The sequence below is a fragment of the Cervus elaphus genome, chromosome 5, assembly GCF_910594005.1.
Source record: "Cervus elaphus chromosome 5, mCerEla1.1, whole genome shotgun sequence".
NCBI lineage: Eukaryota > Metazoa > Chordata > Mammalia > Artiodactyla > Cervidae > Cervus > Cervus elaphus.
Window position 1 is genome coordinate 61,771,400 of NC_057819.1, and position 22,644 is coordinate 61,794,043.

Here is a 22,644-nt window from a genome sequence, read left to right on the forward strand (position 1 = left end):
CTCAGACCACACACTGTGGCATAATATGCTTTCACTTTATTCCAGTGTTCCAAATAAATTTTACACTTCTTAATTGTCCTTTACAGTAATTCTGTCTTCTAAAAAAATTGTGGCATCAAATGAAACACATTGTGGAGCCACAGGCCACCACCCAATCAAAACTTCAATTTTTCCTAATGAGTCACCTAACAATCTTATAAAAGATAAAACTCAGTAAAAGATAATGAAATTGCTCAACACCAAAGCTGATATTTTAATATAAATTATTTATAAAGCAGAAGGGAAGAATTAGATATTGCTGAAACAAAAGGAGTTTGCACTTGAAGTATTTTAAGTGATTTTTACATGCACAGTGTGTTTTTAAAAGTGTTCTGATCCCACATTTAGTAATAAACTCCATTGGGTGTCTGGCAGAAATTCCCTGCCACAACAGTTTACATCGACCATCTGTGTCTACAAGAAGCTTCCAGATATTCTGCCACCTGATTCACTGTCCCAACTCTTCTCACTTCTATTCACAGGCTTCTTTTCATTTTCATCATATACTGTATCTGCCCTGAGAGGAAGAAAATATTACCCAAACAATACAGTGTTACATATTCCTGAAACAAAACTACAATTGAAGAATTTTTAACAACCAACTTAATCTGAAGTGGATTGATGAAGCTCCAGGTCTTGAGAATGAGGTTACATCAGCATCAGAGAATTTATAGAAGGAGGGGTCTTTAAAACTTGTTTAGTCCACTGCCTTCTTTTGCTAGATAAGGAAACAGGCCCAGGAAGTGGGAGGCTGGCCCAAGGCCCCACAGACCGAGGTAGGGGCAGAGAGAAGAACTCGGAGTGTGGCCTGTGCCCTGCTCTACACACCACTCAAATCCAGCCATTCATCATGACAAGTAACTCCTCTGCTCCAGATCCAAAGAGCAGCCTCCCACTCACCAATGTGGCTTTGAAGAGTAGACCTATTCAATAGGAAGGAGAAATATTCCAAATAGGTAAAGTCCAGCTGCTCTCAAAGACCTCATTCTATTATCAAAAATAGGGTCCAGCTGCTCATGGCTCAAAAACCAATACTCAAAAAGGCAAGGCTGGTTCTAAGGAAAGTTTACTTTAATCTGGAAACCAGTAACTGGGGGAGAGTGTGGACTCATGTCCAAAACCCAACTGCCCCTGACAATCAGAGGCAAGAGCTTATAAAGGAGAGCTTCAGGGGTGAACGGGTGGAGGGAGGGTTGCAGACAGCAGTCAGCCCTCTCTGTCTTCTTGAAGCCGGTCATGCAGTGGTCTGATCAGCGTCATCTTGATTGTTTTCCATACAGTTAGTCTTCAGTTCCAGGGTTAGTTTGTTCCTATTGCCTTGAGGACAGTTCTCACAATTTGGCAACTCATGTCCTGGCTTCCACCTGGCGGGGGTTTCAGTACCTACAAAACAGCACAGAGGAAATGGCTCAGCATATTACCTGTAGCCCTTAAGGAAGAACTAGAGACCCTTGACATTGTTTAATGACCAAACTATTATTTTTTGTCCCATTTGACTGGTTTTCTTTGCTTCTGTGCTTTCTCACTTCTCTGATTAAAACTTATTCTTTAGCTGAAGTTTTTCCATAGACAAAAGGCAGGCAATGGACCTGGTGGAGAAGGACCACAGGGTCCTCCTCCTTTTCAATTTCATGACCCCCCATGGCCCTACCTCCTTTCACTCAGTGTCCCCAGATATTTTTTTAATTGAAATATAACTGACAAATAACATTATATTAGCTTCAGGTATACAATACAATGATTTGACATTTGCATAAATTACAAAATGATCACAATAAGTCTAGCTAACATCCATCACCATGCACAGTCACAAACTGTTTCTCTTATGAGAATATTTAAGATCTACTTACTTAACAACTTTCTAATGTACGATACAGTGTTATTGACTTTAGTCACTCTTCTGTACATTATGTTCCCCAGAACTTTCGTTAATTTCAATGAGACATGTTTTTGGATATCATATTGATATGTAGGTACTTTAATAACCTATAGTGGCTTTAATGGAACTGTGGGATTGAAATGGACATTAAGGAAGTGTCTGATTCAACTCTAAAAGTTCTAAAAGTCTAAGAGAGTTCTAAAAGTCAGTCACACTGCTCCATCCTAACACAGAGACTCTGCAGTTTCACATGGTTTTCTCACTACTTACCACTCTCTACTCCACTGTTCATTTACCTAAAGGAATTCTAGCCTTTATATGCCAAACATCTGCTTGGGAAAATAGCAACTCTTTGCAAGACTGCTTTTGTAAATAACCATCTCCATGTAGGAGGAGCAGATGAAGTCGATACACAAGTTCACATCTCATCTGTTACTATCTAGATATTTCCCAGGCTACTCTATTATCTTAGGCTCTTGGTGCATGCATGCGTGCTAAGTTGCTTCAGTCATGTCTGACTCTTTGCGACCCTATGGACTGTAGCCCACCTGTCTCCTCTGTCCATGGGATTCTCCAGGCAAGAATACTGGAGTTGGTTGCCATATCCTACTCCAGGGGATCTTCCTGACCCAGGGATCTAAGCTGCACTTCTTATATCACCAGCATCTCTTTCATCTCCTGCATTGGCATGCAGGTTCTTTATCACTAGCGCCACCTGGGAAGCCCAGGGTCTTGGGAAACCACAGTTATTTACAGGTTGCTCAAGTCTCTTAGGGCCACGTGTATAAGAAGGTAAGTCTACCGATTCTCTATGTAATTCACACTGCAGTCTACAGTTCTTCACTTTAAACATCTATGTAGCATGAGAAGGGGAAAAATAGTAATTGCTAAGAAAAGTAAACTTAACCTCAACCTGCCTATATTCAAAATAAATCCCACCCCATCACTCTAATATTCCATCTGAAGATATGTGGGGCTTACAGGTTTAAGAGAAGCTGGGTGAAAAAGATGGATTTGGAAATTATCAGTTAGCATCTGCTTCACATAGCATGGTAATTAAACATAGTATAAAAGCAATTCTAACATTCTGCTGTCTTGAACTTTACAGGTCCCTGGATTTACTGATTAAGATTTAGCCACACTGAGAAATGTGGTAATGGTTGTAACAATTCCAAATTAAATTAATGCAAAGACACTTAAGAGAATTGGGGAAAGAGCTAGCTAGCTAATGAATAATTTTATAAAGTGTCAAAAGCATCTGACAAGAAAATAGTAGTACTAATTAATACCAACTGGCTTCTCAAAAAATATCTAGCAGCCCCTCTCAGGAAATGTGATTACTGGGTCACAGTTCACAGATTCAGGGCATTTGGAGTGAGTCCTGCATCTCTCAACATTCTGGATTGTGAATAGCCCTCAAATAGAGAAGTGATCTCACTGAGCATAAATCATGCCAGGCCCTCAGTAACTCCCCCATCTTGTACCCTCTGGAAAGATATCACTTCCCAAAAAAGCTGTGGGTTGTAATACATTAGGAGGAGCGGAGTGGGGTGGGCTTAGGTTTTCTGTGTTAAGATGTTAATGTGAGTATATGATTTCAGTGTTTTAAAAAAGGCAATCAGAACTTTTCGGTGCAGGTTGATAATCTCTTTTTAAAAAATCTTTAACTGCAAAAGTAATACCTATTTGTTACATAGAACTTGGAGACGATAGAAAAGCACAAAGAAAAAAAATTAAATCCACAGTCCTCTGGAATGGGCATTGTAACAATTGATGGTAAAGTTTACAATATAGACATTGTACCAGGACTATGATGGACTTCTCAAGTGGCATTAGTGGTTAACAGACTGCCCGCCAATGAAGGAGACATAAAAGACTGAGAGAGCTAATTCTTAGGTAGGTTGATAAGGAGTCCAGGGTCCACAAGAAGGAGAAAGAGCTCCAAGGCCCTCAAGGAGGAGAAAGGGGTCCAGGGCTCTCTAGGAGGAGAAAAGAACAAACTTTTTTTCTACATTGCTTTGTCTTAATCACATAAGATGCTTTTTCTTAAACTCTGAGTTGTTAAGACAACAATCTTTAAGACTAACAATCTTTAAGACTAACAATCTTTAAGGCCAGAGCTAATGATTACACTGTACAAAGAAGATCTTCATGACCCAGATAATCACCATGGTGTGATCACTCACCTAGAGCCAGACATTCTGGAATGTGAAGTCAAGTGGGCCTTAGGAAACATCACTGCAAACAAAGCTAGTGGAGGTGATGGAATTCCAGTTGAACTATTTCAAAGCCTAAAAGATGATGCTGTGAAAGTGCTGCACTCAAAAATATGCCAGCAAATTTGGGAAACTCAGCAGTGGCCACAGGACTGGAAAAGGTCAGTTCTCATTCCAACCCCGAAGAAAGGCAGTGCCAAAGAATGCTCAGACTACCACACAATTGCACTCATCTCACACGCTAGTAAAGTAACGCTCAAAATTCTCCAAGTCAGGCTTCAATAGTACATGAACCGTGAACTTCCAGATGTTCAGGCTGGATTTAGAAAAGGCAGAGAAACCAGAGATCAAATTGCCAACATCCATTGGATCATAGAAAAAGCAAGAGAGTTAAAAAAAAAATCTATTTCTGCTTTATTGACTACACCAAAGCCTTTGACTGTGTGGATCACAATAAACTATGAAAAATTCTTAAAGAGATGGGAATACCAGACTACCTGGCCTGCCTCCTGAGAAATCTGTATGCAGGTCAGGAAGCAACAGTTAGAACTGGACATGGAACAACAGACTGGTTCCAAATAGGAAAAGGAGTACATCAAGGCTGTATATTGTCACCCTGTTTATTTAACTTCTATGCAGAGTACATCATGAGAAACGCTGGGCAGGAGGAAGCACAAACTGGAGTTAAGATTGCCAACAGAAATATCAATAACCTCACATATGAAGATGACACCACCCTTATGGCAGAAAGCAAAGAAGAACTAAAGAGCCTCTTGATGAAAGTGAGAGAGTGAAAAGGTGGGCTTAAAGCTCAACATTCAGAAAACTAAGATCATGGCATCCGGTCACATCACTTCATGGCAGATAGACAGGGAAACAGTGGAAACAGTGGCTGACTTTATTTTTCTGGGCTCCAAAATCACTGCAGATGGTGATTGCAGCCATGAAATTAAAAGATGCTTACTCCTTGGAAGGAAAGTTATGACCAACCTAGACAGCATATTAAAAAGCAGAGATTACTTTGCCAACAAAGGTCCGTCTGATCAAGGCTACTGTTTTTCCAGTGGTCATGTATGGATGTAAGAGTTGGACTATAAGGAAAGCTGAGCACTGAAGAACTGATGCTTTTGAACTGTGGTGTTGGAGAAGACTCTTGAGAGCCCCTTGGACTGCAAGGAGATCCAACCAGTCCATCCTAAAGGAGATCAGTCCTGGGTGTTCATTGGAAGGACTGATGCTGAGGCTGAAACTCCAGTACTTTGGCCACCTCATGTGAAGAGTTGACTCATTTGAAAAGACCCTGATGCTGGGAAAGATTGAAGGCGGAGGAGAAGGGGACGACAGAGGATGAGATGGTTGGATGGCATCACTGACTCAATGGACTTAAGTTTGAGTAAATTCTGGGAGTTGGTGATGGACAGGGAGGCCTGGTGTGCTGTAGTCCATGGGGTCCCAAAGAGTTGGATACGACTGAGTGACTGAACTGACTGAATGGTTACACAATAAAACAATTCACCTTACTCAAAGGTGTGATTTTCCTAAAGCTCTCTACTAATGATTATATAACAATGTGTCTTGTTCAAGGACATGTTTATCCTTCTTAACAAGAAACTTTTGACTAATCTAGTTATCTTAAGATATATGTTGTGGGAGTGGGTCTGGCAAGACCTTTCTATTGTTAGTAACCAACTGATAAAGAATATAAGGCCTTGATAAGGCTAGTGGGGCACCCTCTGTCCCCTTCCCGATGTCTATGTCAGACGCTTTCTTTGTCCTTTTTCACAGTAATAAAACTTCTGCCACACAAAAGCTCTGAGAGATCAAGCCTAGTCCCTGATCCTGAAGCTAAATAGTCTTCTTTGGGGACCTGACATCTTTCACCATAAGCTATCAAAATGCAGGTTCGATCCCTGGGTTGGGAAGATCCCCTGGAGGAGGGCAAGGTAACCCACTCTAGTATTCTTGCCTAGTGAATCCCATGGTCAGAGGAGGCTGGCAGCCTGCAGTCCATAGGGTCTCAAAGAGCCGGACACACCTGCAGTGACAGAATGCACACACACATACCAGGACTATGACAACTGGACTACTGGGAAAGGGGAAATTTGGGCTTAGCCAGGCATACAATGATGCTCAGGGCAAGAAACAGGGTTAAAATTTATTTTTAAAGAAAGCAAACCATTTGCTTAAGCAAACCGTTAGATAGAATACTGCAAGAGATACCTCCACACTGTGACTGTCACACTCAGCCAGCTCACAGGGACAGAGACTGCTCACCTCTGTGTCCTAGCACAGCTGGGAGGGAGGGAATCCCTGCTCTTCCTCACCCTGCACGGCCACCCGCGTGAGAAATCGCTTGGTTATACATCAGAGAAGCAGAATGCCCCTCCTTGGGAGTTTTCCATTTAAGAGTCATGCCCTACACCACATTTGCTCTCTCTGGTCACAGCATCTTAACAGACAGAATGTCTGTCCTTAAAGCAGCCCCATCGCCCTCCAACCAACCCTCCGTTGCAGACAACAGCTCTCTCTTTGAGGTATTCCCCCGTAATCGAATGCTGAGTCTTCCCTGTAATTGAATGTTGTGTACATCACACATTCCCTATTTTCTGTGAGAAAAACACAAACCTACTCCCAAGTTGAGAAATATTTGTTCAGCCGTTTTTTTCACATAGAGTAACACAGCGAGAGAAATAGTAAATGGTGGTTAAGCTCAGTTCAGGGCAACAGATATTGATTATGTGTTATGTGCTGGCAACTGTCCTAGTCACGTGCATAAAAAATCAAGACATTCTCCCTGCTCCTGCAAGTCTCACAGTCTGAAGTGGGGAGAAGGGCACAGAAATTATTTCTATGCAATCTGTTAAGTGTAAATGTCTCTGTACATGTATGGTAAAGAAAGACACTGTATTAAATACCTCCAATTAACTTTCTCCTATTTCTACAACTTGTTCCTCAGGTTCTTTGACTTAGGAGGTTTTTTTTAACTTTTTTTGCATTTTTGAACTTTTTATTTTGTGGTGGAGTATAGCTGATTAACAATGTTGTGGTAGGCTCAGGTGGACAGCACAGACTCGCAGCCACACATAGACATCCTCGCCCAAACTGCTTTCCCACCCAGGCTGCCACATAACATTGCACAGAGTTCCCTGTGATGTACAGTAGGTCCTTGCTGGTGATCCATTTTAAATACAGCAGTGTGTACACGTCCATCCCTAACTCCCTAACTATCCCATCCCCCCCCCCCCGCATCCTTCCCTGATGTGGGGAATTTTGGTTTGAAATTAATTTTAATTCATTCAACACTTCTTACATCTAGCAGACATTGTGTTAAGTGCTTTATAGAAATTATCTCAATTCTCAATAGCCCTGTGAGATGGACATTACTTCCACATTTTAAAGATGAAGAAACTGAAACAGAGATTTAAGTCACTTGCCCCAATAATGAAATTAGGAAAGTGAAAAGGTTAATATTAAATAGTAATCTGTCTCCAAAATTTATCATCTTTCCCCAGAAACCTAATACTTGAGAATATAGCTGCAGTGGATCATGATTATAACTGCAATTACCACTGTCTGAAAAAGTGGCAAGTTTGACTCCAATAGCACAGTCCTCAAACAATATAACTTTTTCAGGATTATGTTCATTTAGGTCCAACAAATGCTCTCATGCATTCCATTTCTGAATGTACACTCATGTTACAAAGGTAGTTAACCTTGGGGACATCAAAATAAACAATTTTAGAAGAAAAGTATACATAGTTTCCTTTGATTATATGTGCTCAGTCACTCATTCACGTCTGACTCTTTGCAGCCCCAGGGACTATAGCCCACCAGGCTCCTCTGTCCATGGGATTTCCCAGGCAAGAATACTTGAGTGGCCTTTGATTATATGATCTCCCTTAATTAATAATTTCCAACAATTGCCTTTAAGGAGATCCAGCCAGTCCATCCTAAAGGAAATCAGTTCTGAATATTCATAGGAAGGACTGATGCTGAAGTTAAAACTCCAAACTTTGGCCACCTGATCCGAAGAACTGACTCCTTGGAAAAGACCCTGATGCTGAGAAAGATAGAGGGCAGGAGGAGAAGGGGACAACAGAGGATGAGATGGTGGGATGGCATCACCAACTCAATGGACATGAGTTTGGGTGAACTCCGGGAGTTGGTGATGGACAGGGAGGCCGGGCGTGCTGCAGTCCATGGGGTCACAAAGAGTTGGACACAACTGAGTGACTGAATTGAATTGATGGAATGACCATCGCCTTTAAGAAAGATTTCCATCCAAAACATAAATTCTGGCATTCAAGGTCCTGTCATAATATCTCCCACCTCCACTGTGGAGTCTGTCTTTACAAACCCCATTTTGAGCTTTCTTCCTCCTTAAATAAAACTATCAGGAATTTCTCATTTATCAGGCAGTGCCCAATAAAGACAAAGCTCTAGTTTCCAATCATTGGAATTACTGGTATCAATATAGAGGGACAATTTTTTTGGTGATGTTACAAAATAACAAAAATTATTGTCATCTTCATTTCAACCAACTATATTTAATTAATTTAGGAGGAAAAAATAAGACTCCATTATATTTCAATTTTGTTGTATTCTGCCTCCAGCCTAAAGAAGTTTTGTTTCTGTCTCTTAAGATCAAGTTCAATTATACAAATTTTCTAATTTGACTAGACCAACCATGTGACAACCATGTTACAACTACTATGATTTTGATCTGATCTTCAGTTTTCTTTTATTATAAAAATTTTTTTCAAATGCTGTATATAGGCACTGTGGAACACTAGAAATTACAAAGAAGCAAAGTTAAAATTAAAACACATGTTCCTACCACCAAGAGATTACTATCCTTGACCTTTCAGTGTATAACCATGTTTCATGTGAGATATTTTTTCTCATAATTTGCTTTCTGAACACTCAGATTTTAAAAATGTGATTTTTCCTCTATTAAATGAAATCTGTTAATCATATTTTATGTTAAGTCTCTGTTAATGAGAAAGTACTCTCTAGCACTTCCCAGGTGGTGCTAGTGTTAAAGAATCCTTCTGCCAGTGCAGGAGATGCAAGAATACGTGGGTTCAATCCCCGGGTTAGGACAGTCCCTTGGAGTAGGCAGTGGTAACCCACTCCAGTACTCTTGCCTGGACAGAGGAGCTTGGTTACAGTACATGGAGTTGCAAAGAACTGGACGCGACTAAGCACACTGGTGCTGCTGCTGCTGCTGAGGCCTTTCAGTCGTGTCCAAGTCTGTGAGACCCTGTGGACTGTAGCCCACCAGGCTCCTCTGTCCATGGGATTCACCAGGACTGCTGGAGTGGGTGGCCCTGCCCTCCTCCCGGGGATCTTCCCAACCGAGGGATCAAACCCAGGTCGCCTGCATTGCAGGCAGATTCTTTACCACTGAGCCACCAGGGAAGTCCGACTGAGCACGCACGTGCACGCACACACACACACACGCGCGCGCGCACACGGACACACACACACACACACACACACACACACACACACACACACACACACACACACACACACACACACACACACACACACACACACACACACACACTACTGTAAAGAGAACACCCCAGAGAGGAGACAGATGAGAAGAAAAAGAGTTGACCTTCTAAGGAGACACAAGATCACTTGAGAGAGAATTTCTGTCTTTTAGAGATAATTTCATGACCATTCACAGTCAGGTTAGCAACACAGCTGGAAGAGGTTGGTTCAGACAGGTTGGAGGGGCAATGTCCAAACTGCTTCTTAGTCAAAATGGAAATGTTTTCCAATACTGAAGAATAGAAAGAAGGCTAGAAAAGGCATGAAAGCAGCAGGTCTAAAGCAGAAAAGGAAACCATTTATTCTCTAGTTCCTGTTTTTAAACAACAATAGAGTAAGATTTTGCCTTTTTGCCTGGCCTTGTACTAAGCACCTTAAAGCATTAACGCATTTTATACTCTCTTAAACCCCATGAGATCCGTACTATTATGTCTTCTTTCACAGATGAGGAAAATGAGGCACAGAAAAGTTAAGTGACTTGCCCAAGTTCACACAGCTAGTCAATAAAGGACTCAGGGATCAAATTCTGGCAACCTGACTCTACAGCCTAACCTCTGACAACTGCTCTTTTTTGCCTCGTTCAATCATCAAATCCCCTAAGGTCAAATAGAGGAATGGGAAGAAGAAAATGCCTGCAGGGAAATAGGAAAAACCAATGGAGCTGTGTTCTCCAAACAAAGGGGGCAACTTTGAAATGCAAACCCTACCGACATTTGTTGGGGAGCTTCCTGAACAGACAATAAACAGAGGAGGTGGTTTCAAATGAATAATCTCACAGGTATGTCATCTTTGCAAGCCTGCAACTCTGGAACATAGCCTTGACTCCATCATACAAATCTCCCTTGAAGAGCTGATACAAGGATATCTCTGGCAGTCCAGTGGTTAAGAATCTGCCTGCCAATGCAGGGGACACAGGTTTAAGCCCTGGTCCTAGAAGATCCCGCATGCCGCGGGGCAACTAAGTCCATGTGCCACAACTATGGAACCTGCATGCCTAGAGCCAGAGCTTGGCAACAGGAAAAGCCACAGCAATGAGAAGCCTGCACATTGCAACTGAAAGTAGCCTGACTCACTGCAACCACAGAGAAGCCACACAGCAGCAAGGACCCAGCGTGGTCAAAAATTCACTCATTCATTCATTTTTAAGAAAGAGGTGATTCAAAACTAATCTTCCTTATTCAAACTTTATCAGTAGTTAAAATGTGTCACCACAAGATTTGTACTAAGGTACCACATTTTTTAAAATGAAGGAAGTGGTGTGGGAGAAAGCTAAATAATATCAATAAACATAAAACATATAAAGCTAAATAAAATAGATAAACCAAAATAATATAGATAAACCAGATAAATATAGCCACAGAACAAATGGAAATTGTGACCAAAACTCTGTATGACATAAAAGGAATCTTAAATAACTATTAAAGACTTTTATAAAATAAGAATGCAAAGCAAAGACATAAGAGTTTAGAATAACTGGCAAGATACCAGAAAGAGACGAAAGTGACCTGGCAGATCTTGGAAAGAAGAAAAAGAAGAAAATAAATCACCATAGAAATTAGACTCATTTTGAGACAGTAAAACACTGCTGGAAATAGTAAGGGACACAGAAGAGAGGAATGAGAAAAAAGAAAAAGAAAAGAAAAATGCAAATAAAGAATTGAGAGAAAATGACTAATCATAAACATAAGAGAGACTCTACCATAGGTGTTTGGTGTCTCTAAATAAGAGAAATAAAGTAAATTTTTACAAAGTTATATCAAAAAAGCAAAGAATAAATCAAAGAAAATTTAAATCTAAAGATGGAGTGATATGACCACCTAAAAAATATTGACACCCAAAGCTTAGCACCTAAACATATCTGAGTAAAATGAGAGGACTTCAAATAAAGAATCATTTAGGCATGAGGGCAGGAAGGAACAGGCCATCTGTAAGGGGAAAATTCAGGATCAACTTAGACTTCTCAGCAACATTCAACACAAATACATAATTGAGAAACACCTGAAAATTCTTCAAGAAAGACAAGTGACCCAACGACTTAATTTTCAACCAAACAAATCTCAAATGTAAAGATAAGATAAAACATTTTGGGGGGTTTTAAAACCTCAGAGAATACAGCTCCAGCTTACAGGTGGCTCTGGCTCTAGTCCCTCCGTCTGCAGCCACACCACCTGGACACCCTGGGTGAGGGTGAGACTTGTGCTCACATTAGATGCAGGGTCCCACCGATGCCACGGGGAACACACAAGACTGAACAGAGATGCTCCCACACAAGGACATCACGTCAAGACAGGCATAGTAACTGCTTCACCTAGTTTCACATAGACAAAGTTAAAATGAGAAGACAGAGAAATTTGTTTCAAATGGAAGAACAAGGAAAAAAAAAAAAAACCTGGTAAAAAAACAAATGAAATAGAAATAATTTACCAGACAAAGAGTTTGAAGCATTAGTAATAAGAATGGTAATTAAATTAGGGAAAAGACTAGATGAACACAGTGAGAATTGCAATAGGAAAGTAGAAAATATAAAGAACCAGTCAGAACTGAAGAATGCCATAACTGAAATGAAAACAATAGAGAAGGAATTAACAGGAGAGTAGGTGATATAGGAAAATGCATAAATAAGCTTAAAAGCTTCTGAATAGCAAAGAAAATATCAAAATGAAAAGACAACTGATGGAATGGGAGAAAATATCTGAAAATGATATGATAAACAAGGGGTTAATATCCAAAATATATAAACACCTGATACAACTCAATATCAACAAAATCCATAACCCAACAAAGAAAATGGACAGAAGACCCAAATAGAGATTTTTCCAAAGAAGACAAACAAGCACAAGAAAAGATGCTCAGTATTACTAATTATCAGAGAAATGCAAATTAAAGCAATGAGATATTACCCCATACCAACCATGACTATCATCACAAAGTCTACAAACAGCAAATGCTAGACAGAATGTGGAGGAAAGGGAGCTCCCCTACATTGTTAATAGAAGGCAACTTGGTGCAGTCACTAGGGAAAACAGTATGGAGCTTCCTCAAAAAACCAAAACTAGATCCAGCATAAAAATATGATCCAGCAAACCAACTCCTGGTATATATCTGGGAAAAAAAACTGAAAGCACCAATTTGAAAATATACCTGCACTAATGGCAGCACTATTTGCAATAACCGAGATATGGAAGCAACCCAGTGCCCATCAACAGATGAATGGATAAAGAAATAGTGGTATACATATACAGTGGAATATTAGTCATAAACAAGAAGGAAATTCTATCATTTGCAGTAATGTGGAAGGACTTACAAGATATTACACTTAGGGAAATAAGTCAGAGAAAGACAAACACTGCATGTTATCAATTAAATGTGGAATCTTAAAAAAAGGTTAATATAACAAAATAGAAACAGACTCACAGATATAGAGAACAAACTAGTAGTTGCTAGTATGGAAGGGGGAGACAGGTATTGGGAATTAAGATGTACAAACTACTATGTATAAAATAAGCTACAAGGATATATTATAAAACTCGGAATATCAATAATATTTTATAATAACTTAAAATATTGAATAACCCTGTTGTATATCTAAAACTAAATATAATGTTGTAAATCAAGTACACTTCAATTTTTTAATGATAAAATATCCACCACCTCACACAGTTACAATTTCCTGTTTATTTTGAGGCATTATTGACATACAACATTAGTTTCAGGTTTACAACATAATGATTCAAAATTTGTATATACTGCAAAATATTCAACACAATGTGTAGTTAACTTCTGTTACCAAATAGAATTTTAAAAATCAACATTTATTAAGCAAAACTACAAGTATATGATAAGAAAAAGTACACTTATAGCAGTAGTTTTCAATTACTCCTCCAGAAAGCTAAGTGAGCAAAAATTAGTAAGAATTTAGAAATATTCATTATATTTAGAAAATAACTCTATAACCTGGAAAAAAATAATAAACTCATTTTTCAAATATACATGAAATGGTGACTTTTCTATAAAGTCCCTTTAACAGACCACAGAAATAAGTGAGTCAATTCCAAAGGAAATAAAAAATAAAAATAGTTTTCTCTGATCATATTCTATAAAAATAAAACACAATGTCCTGGCATATGAAGAGAAAAATAGAAAGTGAAATAAAATACAATGTCCAATAATAATAAAATCAGTATACACAGAAATAAACAAAGTAACATTCAGAAGTGTGGGTGAAAATGAATTACTTAATAAATACTGTTGGAACAATTGTATACCTATCTAGAAAATAAATGAAGTAGGATCCTGTGGCACAGACTATCAATCCCCCTCAACACCCATTGTTCCCTTCATTCTCTGACTCTTAGCTGGGTACACGGCATCATTTCCTTGACTCCCTCAGAGTTCACTGTGGTCATGCAACTCAGGTACCAGCCACCACTATGTGTACAGAGTTGGTATAGGCAGCTTCCAGTAAGTGTTCTGAAAGGGTAAGGACCTGCCTTTGTTTTTTTCCTCCTTCCTGCTGTCTGGAATCCAGATGTTTTAGCTGGAGCGCCAACAGCCATCTTGAACTATAAAGTAAACTTGGAAATGGAACTTCTTCACAGTGAAGCAATGAGATGGAAAAGGCAAGAAGTATTCATATCATGAAATATGATACAAACTCTGAATCTGTATTACCTCCATGGGAGAGAGATACAAACCCCAGTTTTGTTTAATACACCATTACTTATGTTTATTTACTATTCTCAGCAGAACTCTGTCTAAACCAATGCAGTTCTCGTTGACTTTGTTATCATACCTTACACCAAAATAAACACCACAATTCTTAAATATAAAAAACAGTCTAAAGCCTTTGACTGTGTAGATCACAACAAACCGGAATATTCTTCAAGAGATGGGAATACTAGTTTACCTGACCTGCCTCCTGAGAAATCTGTTTGCAGGTCATGAAGCGACAGTTAGAACTGGACATGGAATTACAGACTGGTTCCAAATCGGGAAAGGAGTACATCAAGGCTGTATATTGTCACCCTGCTTATTTAACTTATATGCTGAGTACATCATGCAAAATGCAGGGCTGGATGAAGCAAAAGCTGGAATCAAGATGGCCTGGAGAAATATCAATAACTTCAGATATGCAGATGACACCATCCTTATGGCAGAAAGTGAAGAGGAACTGAAGAGTCTCTTGATGAAAGTGAAAGAAGAGAGTGAAAAACTTGCTTAAAACTCAGCATTCAGAAAACTAAGATCATGGCATCCAGTCCCATCACTTCACAGCAAATGGGGAAACAGTGAAAACAGTGACAGACTTTATTTCAGGGGGCTTCAAAATCTCTGCAGATGGTGACTGCAGCCATGAAATTAAAAGACGCTTGTTCCTTGGAAGAAAAGCTATGACCAACCAAGACAGCATATTGAAAAGCAGAGACATTACTTTGACAACAAAGGTCTTCTAGTCAAAGCCATGGTTTTTCCAGTAGTCATGTATAGATGTAAGAGTTGGACTGTAAAGAAAGCTTAGCACCAAAAAATTGATGCCTTTGAACTGTGGAGTTGAAGAAGACTCTTGAGAGTCCCTTGGACTGCAAGGAGATTCAACCAAAGGAAATTTCCAAAGGAAATCAGCCCTGAATATTCATTGGAAGGACTGATGCTGAAGCTGAAACTTCCATACTTTGGCCACAATGAGAAAAACTGACTCATTGGAAAAGACCCTGATGCTGGGAAAGGGTGAAAGCGGGAGGAGAAGGGGATGACAGAGGATGAGATGGTTGGATGGCATCACCAACTCGATGGACATGAGTTTGAGTGGGCTCCAGGAGTTAGTGATGGACAGGAAGGCCTGGTATGCTGCAGTTCCTGGGGTTGCAAAGAGTCAGACATGACTGAGTGACTAAACTGAACTGAACTGAAACAAAAGCCATGAGAGCATGAAAAGAAAACATGATAGAACTATTTTAATAAGTTTGAAGAGTGCTTTCTAAATGTAACACAAAACCTAGAGTATGTAAAATGAAAGGTTGTTCAGTTCAAGTGCGTTAAAAACTCCACACAGCAAAAACAGAACAAAGTACCAAAACAAGGTTAAAAGACAAACAGCAAACTAGGAAAAGACATTTGTCACATATTTTGCATTGTTGTTGTTGTTCCGTCACCCAGCCGGGTCCGCCTCTCTGCGACCCCATGGACTGCAGCACGCCAGGCCTCCCTGTCCAGCACCATCTCCCGAAGTGTGCCCGGTTCATGTCCATTGCATTGGTGATGCCGTCCAGCCATCTCATCCTCTGACGCCTTCTTCTCCTGCCCCTGATCTTTCCCAGCAACGGGGACTTTTCCAATGAGTCAGCTGTCCCCATCATGTGGCGAAAGTACTATAGCTTCAGTTTCAGCTTCAGTTCTTCCAAAGAGTGCTCAAGGTTGATCTGTTAACATAGACTGGTCTGATCGCCTTGCTGTCCAAGGGACTTTCAGGAGTCTCTCCCAGCAGCACAATTCAAACACATCAATTCTTTGGTGTTCTGCCTTCTTTACGGTCCAGCTCTCACAACTGTACGTAACCACTGGGAAGACCATAGCCTTGACTATACAGACCTTTGTCAGCAGAGTAATGTCTCTGCTTTTCAATACACTGAGTAGGTTTGTCATAGCTTTCCTGACAAGAAGCGATCATCTTCTGATTTCAAGGTTGCAGTCACCATCCGCAGTGATTTTAGAGCCCAAGAAGAGAAAATCTGTCACTACTTCCACTTTTTCCCCTTCTATTTTCCATGAAGTAGTGGGACCAGGTGTCATGATTTTAGTTTTTTTAATATTTAGTTTTAAGCCAGCTCTTTCAGTCTCCTTCTTCACCCTCATCAAGAGGCTCTTTAGTTCCTCTTTGCTTTCTGCCATTAGAGTGGTATCATCCACTGATCTGAGGTTGTTGAAGTTTCTCCCACCTATTTTGATTCTAGCTTGTAACTCATTCAGACCAGTATTTCTCATGATGTGCTCAGCATACAGGTTAAACAAATGGGGGACAGCAGACAGTCTATTTTGCATTAGACTCGGACTGAATTCCAGAGAAGGCAGTGGCACCCCACTCCAGTACTCTTGCCTGGAAAATCCCATGGACGGAGGAGCCTGGTAGGCTGCAGTCCACAGGGTCACTAAGAGTCGGACACAACTGAGCGACTTCACTTTCACTTTTCACTTTCATGCATTGGAGAAGGAAATGGCAACCCACTCCAGTGTTCTTGCCTGGAGAATCCCAGGGACGGGGGAGCCTGGTGGGCTGCCGTCTTTGGGGTCGCACAGAGTCGGACACAACTGAAGCGACTTAGCAGCAGCAGCAGCAGCAGGACTAAATTCCACTACATACATTGGTCAATAATACCAATCAGTAACCCAGCAGAGAAGCTGGCAATGATTATGAACTGTTGGTTTATACACAAGGAAATACAAACAACTCTAAACATATGAAAAGATGCCCAGTCTTACTTAATAAGAGAAATACAAATTAAATCTACTGAGAGGTATCATTTTCTACTTAGCAGTTTAACAAAAAATTTTAAACTTTGATAACACAGGCTTTGGTCAAGGTTTTGAGGAAACAGGTTACATATTACTAAGTGCAAATTGATACAACTTAAACCAAAAGAAATTTGACAATATATATCAAAAGTGCTGGGCTTTTCTGCTGGCTCAGACAGTGAAGAATCTGCCTGCAATGCAGGAAACCTGGGTTCTATCCCGAAGTTAGGAAGATCTTCTGGAGAACGGAATGGCAACCCAACCCAGTATTCTTGCCTGGGAAATCCCATGGACAGAGGAGCCTGGCGGGCTACAGTCCACAGGGTCACGAAGAGTCACACATGACTGAACAACTCACACACACACACACACACACACACACACATCAAAAGTGCCATGGACTTGCCCTGGTGGTCTAGTGGTTAAGAATCTGCCTGCCCATGCAGGGAACTAAGGTTTCAACCCAGGTCCAAGAAGACTCCACGTGCCAAGGAGCAACTCAGCCCATGCACCACAACTGCTGTCCCCTCGGGCTCTAGAGCCTGCGTTCGGCAACAAGAGAAGCCACTGCAGAGAGACGCCCACACGCCTCAACCAGAGAGTAACCCCCACTCGCCACTGCTAGAGAGAGCCTTCCTGCAGCAGTGAAGACCCAGTGCAGCCAGAGATTTAAAAATAAATGTAAAAAATTTTGAAGTGCCAATACATATAACTTTGACCCAGAAATTCCACTTCCAGAATTATATCTTACAATACAAATGAACATTTGCCAAATAATACATGTCCAACAATATTCTTCTTTGCCTTTCTTGGGAAGATTGGAAAGGACCTAAATGTTCATCAACAGGAACTGATTAAATAAAATACGTAATATTTATATGCTGGAATCCTATGCAGCTATTAAAAGGAGTTCTCTATGCACTGATACGGAATGAAAAGAGATACCTTTTTTTGTGAGGGAAAACCTATTTATCATAATTCTTTTTGTGTTTGAAAAAGTAAAGAATATATAATTATAGATGCCGTATATAATTAAAATCAGGTAGCTCTTTGAAGTGCACGGTTGTAGCAGAACGAATATTAAACTAATTTGCTAATAATCGAAGCTTGAAATTAAGGAATAGTGTTTATTTCATTGTATGAAAGTCAAAACTGGTGTCGGTGTTTTTTTCTTTTTTTTTTTTCCAATTATTTTTATTAGTTGGAGGCTAATTACTTCACAACATTGCAGTGGTGTTTTTTATTTAAAGAAAATCAGAGAAGTCCATGAATGCAGCTGTTTGCCTTGTTCCTGGCCTTTCTCAGAGCTTGTGACAGGACCCGACACGGAATAGGAGCGTACCAAATATTCACAGAAGGAATTAAAGATTTAAATGGAATTATAACTGAAAGAAACAATGGAAACTGTAATGCTACAATGTGTCACTGAAATTCAGGATGAATCACTAAAGCTGGTATTAGTCCTAGTTTCCCCTGTTCTGATTTTCATGATTCTAGGGTCTCAGTGACTCTTCACCTGGCACATTTACTGGATCGTTAGCTCTGGAGAACAAACTGCAAAGTTTACAATTTCTTGGGCCATTTTCATATCGAGGCACTAGCTCTCTTTTCACACACACACACACACACACACACACACCTCTCCGTTTTACTGTAGTCAGGCTGCTCACTTCTCACACCAGCTGCTCCTCCCACCTGCTCCCCCAAAACATAACATAAACCCTCCATCTGATGCACAGAAGGGACACCAATGAAGATAAGGACACATTTCCAAAGATGGTTCTCTTCTCTCTGGAAGCAGAGGGTGTTGAAAGAGCTTCAGGTAGCAGCAGATAATATGATTTCAGTTCAGACACGAAAGCAGGAAACACGCTGGCCTCAAACAGAAAGCAGAGGAAGTTGTGGCCTCAGGGGAGGATTTTTCCTTTAAGCTGATGTTCAAAATCCCAAAGCCCTCCCTAGAAGGATGGCATTTCTTGAGGATGACTTCAGTCTCTTCTGAGAAAGCAATGGGGTATCTAAGAATTCTTCCCTTAATTGCAGTGTCGTTTCCAACTAGCAATGAGGTTTAATAAGGACACCTTAGGCATGTTTCTCATGACAAAAAGTGACAAAAAATGTGAGCACTCTGGGGTCCTTGCAGAACATGATATAGATGTTTTTTTCTAGAAAAGCCTTCAAAAGTTGCCCAGAGTAGATTCTTTTTGAACCTCAAACTGGAGTATGAAATTAAAACACCAATTCATCTATTTGTAAAAAACCTGCTTAATTAAGATGAGTTACTGATATACAGTTACACTAGGATCTGCTTCTTGGTTTTCTTTGGTAGGAGTATAATCTGCTTCTTATTTTTCTTTGGTAGGAGTATAGCTTAATTTCATTTAGTTAAATTATTTTTATTTTCATTGGAAGCCCTCTGCTATGGGAATTTAAAGCAGAAAAGGTGAAGGAAGACCCAGCCACATCATTGACAATGTCAGGAGCCACTGCTAAGAATGGAAGCAGCAGAAACTGGGAGAAATCAGGTTAAGTATTACTCTTGCCTGGAGAATCCCTTCTAGCAGGCTACAGTCCATGGGATCGCAGAGCTGGACACGACTGAAGCAATTTAGCCTGAGCAGAGGGTTAAGTGTTGAGAGCCAAAAGCAAAAGCTGTGGTGGAGAACCGGGTTGACAAAGGACAAATAGAATAATCTACAGAGCTGAAACTCAAGGCTGAGGCAAATCAAAATAACAATATGAAAAGCACTCCATTAAAGAGGCGAAGTGAACATAAGCATAGAGGTGTTTACTCAAGGGCAGCACTGCCAAGTGGAGGAAAAAGAAATTACCATTATTTATCCAAGCCGACTGTCTCTTGTCTTCTTTCACACATGATCCAACAAATATTAATTGATGACATTCTCTGTGCAAAACACTATGCTGAGTGAGTACTGGAATGAACAAGACGAACATGGTTCTCTAACCTTGTGGAGCTTACATTATGGGGGAGAAGCGTAGATCAAATAAATTAATTAGTAACCTGATTAAAAGGTAAGCAAATTAAATATTTAAGATGATACTAGTGCAATGAAGGGAACAAGCAGGATGCTGAGAGGCAGAACAGGAAGAGGGGACATATTTTAGAAAGACTGGCCAGGAAAGGCTGCCTGTAGTGACGCTGAGCTGAAGCATACAGGATGAGAAGGAATCAGCCGTGAGAAAAATGGAGGAACAGGTATCTAGACGAAGAGCCCAGCACATGCAAAGACACAGAGGTGAGATAAACTCCATCTATTCAAAGAAAACCCATGTGGCTGCAAACTGGTGCTTCTCGCATAGCTCCCCTCCCCTTCACGGGTTACCCCGCAGCTCGCAAGCATCTTGAAATCACAGCCGCCTGGAGGATCTAAGTTACTCTTTCATTTCCCCTTGAGAAATGCTGTCTAAACCATGCTCTCAAAACTGGTGATAAATAGGGAGGAAATTCTCTTCAAAAGTTGTTCTTTGTTTTGTTTTAATGATATACTTCAAATACTAAAAGCCCACCGGGAAGTTGTCTAATCCACGCATATGTATTTGAATGTGTCTCCACAAAGACCCACCCACCTAACTCGGAATCACTGGCCTGTTTCCATGGTTACCATGGCACCGCCTTCCTGGAGCTTGGAGCTCACTGAAACCACCTTGCTGGGTTTTGCATGTAGGTCTCAGTGGGGAGAGGTGTCTGTAGGGAACCACACGGCTGAGTCAGAAGGCACTCTAAACCTGATGAGAGAGAAAAAAATTAATCATGTGGTCTACTCCTATCTTGAAGTGGTGGTGCTAATGCTAATATTTAGAAAATAAATTATTTTATGTATGAAAGATGTTTGAATCTTGGTTTACAATCCAGGAATATAAAAAATGTCACATTTCTTTCTTTTCTTCCTATGAACCTAAATAAAATTCAATTTCTGTCCCACCAGGTGGTGGGAAATTCAATTTTAGTCATTGTGGGATTTCTTTTCCTCCTACTTGCTGCCACCTCCAACTCAAGGTCATGCAAAGGTCTCCCAGTCTCATTTAGAGAGGTCAAAAATGACATTCTTTGTTGGCTCTGGAATACCACTACCTAGATTTGTATCTTGGTTCTGCTACTAAGTACTATGTTACTTTGGGTAACTTACTTAACCTCTCTGACCATTAATAGAGCTAATGATAGGAAGTACCTCATAAGGTTATTGGACAGTTAGATGTGTTAGTATGTGCAAGTTTCTTAGGATGATGTCTGGCACGTTAGTATGCAGTATATATTTGACACCATCATCATTATCATTTTTACATGATGTGAAAGTATCTGGAAATTTCCTCCAAGAACTGGCTCATTCTAGTTATCAGAGATGCCTAGTCTCTAAGGATTATCCTCATATCCTGAGGCAGTGTTGTTTCTGACTGGAAGAATCTAAGCCTCTGAAATGTTTTCCCCTCCCAGGACACCTTGAATAAGCCACAAGTCCCACCAATGTTGGAGATATTCCCTAGGAATCTCTCTGTCAGCATCTCCCATCTTTCCTCCTAGGACCCTTGAAGGTCTCTCCTCCTTTGCAGAACACCCAGCAAAATGCATTCAGTGAGTTTGGTCTCATCAACAAAAACAAAAGTAACCTTCAGAAAACTTGAATCAATTTTTGTGGCTTGTATAAAGGCTGGCTATCTGCTGGCAGAGGATTCAGGGAGATGGAACAATACAGAGAGAATAAATAGGCTTCCATGGTGGCTCAGCTGGTAAAGAACTGCCTGCAATGCAGGAGACCTGGGTTTGATCCCTGAGTATAGAGAAAATAAACATGAATCTTTCTTTTCCTGGCACACTGACTGTGTCATACTTGCTTAGATGATGCACACTCCAAAAGGTTGCAAATACGGGGCAGTTGATGGCAGTTTCACAAGTGTAATTCCTCTGCCCTCAGGAATAGCTGATGGCTCAGGCCTGATTCTCATCTGGTAGTAGTCAGGAGGATAGGTCCCAGTGATGCCCCTGGACAGAAAGGCAGACAATGAAGAAACAGCACTCCAGGAGCTTGAGAAGCACCAAACGACTGGGCGGTGTGGTTTGCAACTTCACTCCAACGTGGGTGCCATCAGAGTTTGCAGTTTCACCCACATGCAAAACAACTCCTGAAACAACTGCAGTAAAGATAATAATGAGATATGCGGTCCAGTAGGGGACAGGAGCACCTGGCAGATTCAGAAGAACCATGATAACAGGGAGCTTAGGTTGGGGAATCAGCTTAGGGAGAGGAGACGTGAGTCCTGCCAGTGTAGGCAGGACAGTCACCCCGACCATCTATTTATGTGCAGAGTCGGGGAGGGAAGCCACTCCAGGTGGGAATCAGAATGAACCACAACACCGAGAGAAAAAAGGAGACACAAACCTCAAACAATGCCTAGAAACGCAATCACAGATGTAGAGAACAG

At 40.6% G+C, this 22,644-nt stretch overlaps 1 long non-coding RNA gene across 1 annotated transcript; it reads right to left on the reverse strand.

The window, feature by feature from the left end:
* Positions 1-321: 321 nt before the first annotated feature.
* Positions 322-22,200, reverse strand: LOC122693335. The gene is made up of 3 exons (XR_006340879.1): positions 22,053-22,200; positions 20,794-20,952; positions 322-1,422 (listed from the first exon to the last, which is right to left on the reverse strand). It is a non-coding gene; the product is annotated as an uncharacterized LOC122693335 (long non-coding RNA).
* Positions 22,201-22,644: the final 444 nt, after the last annotated feature.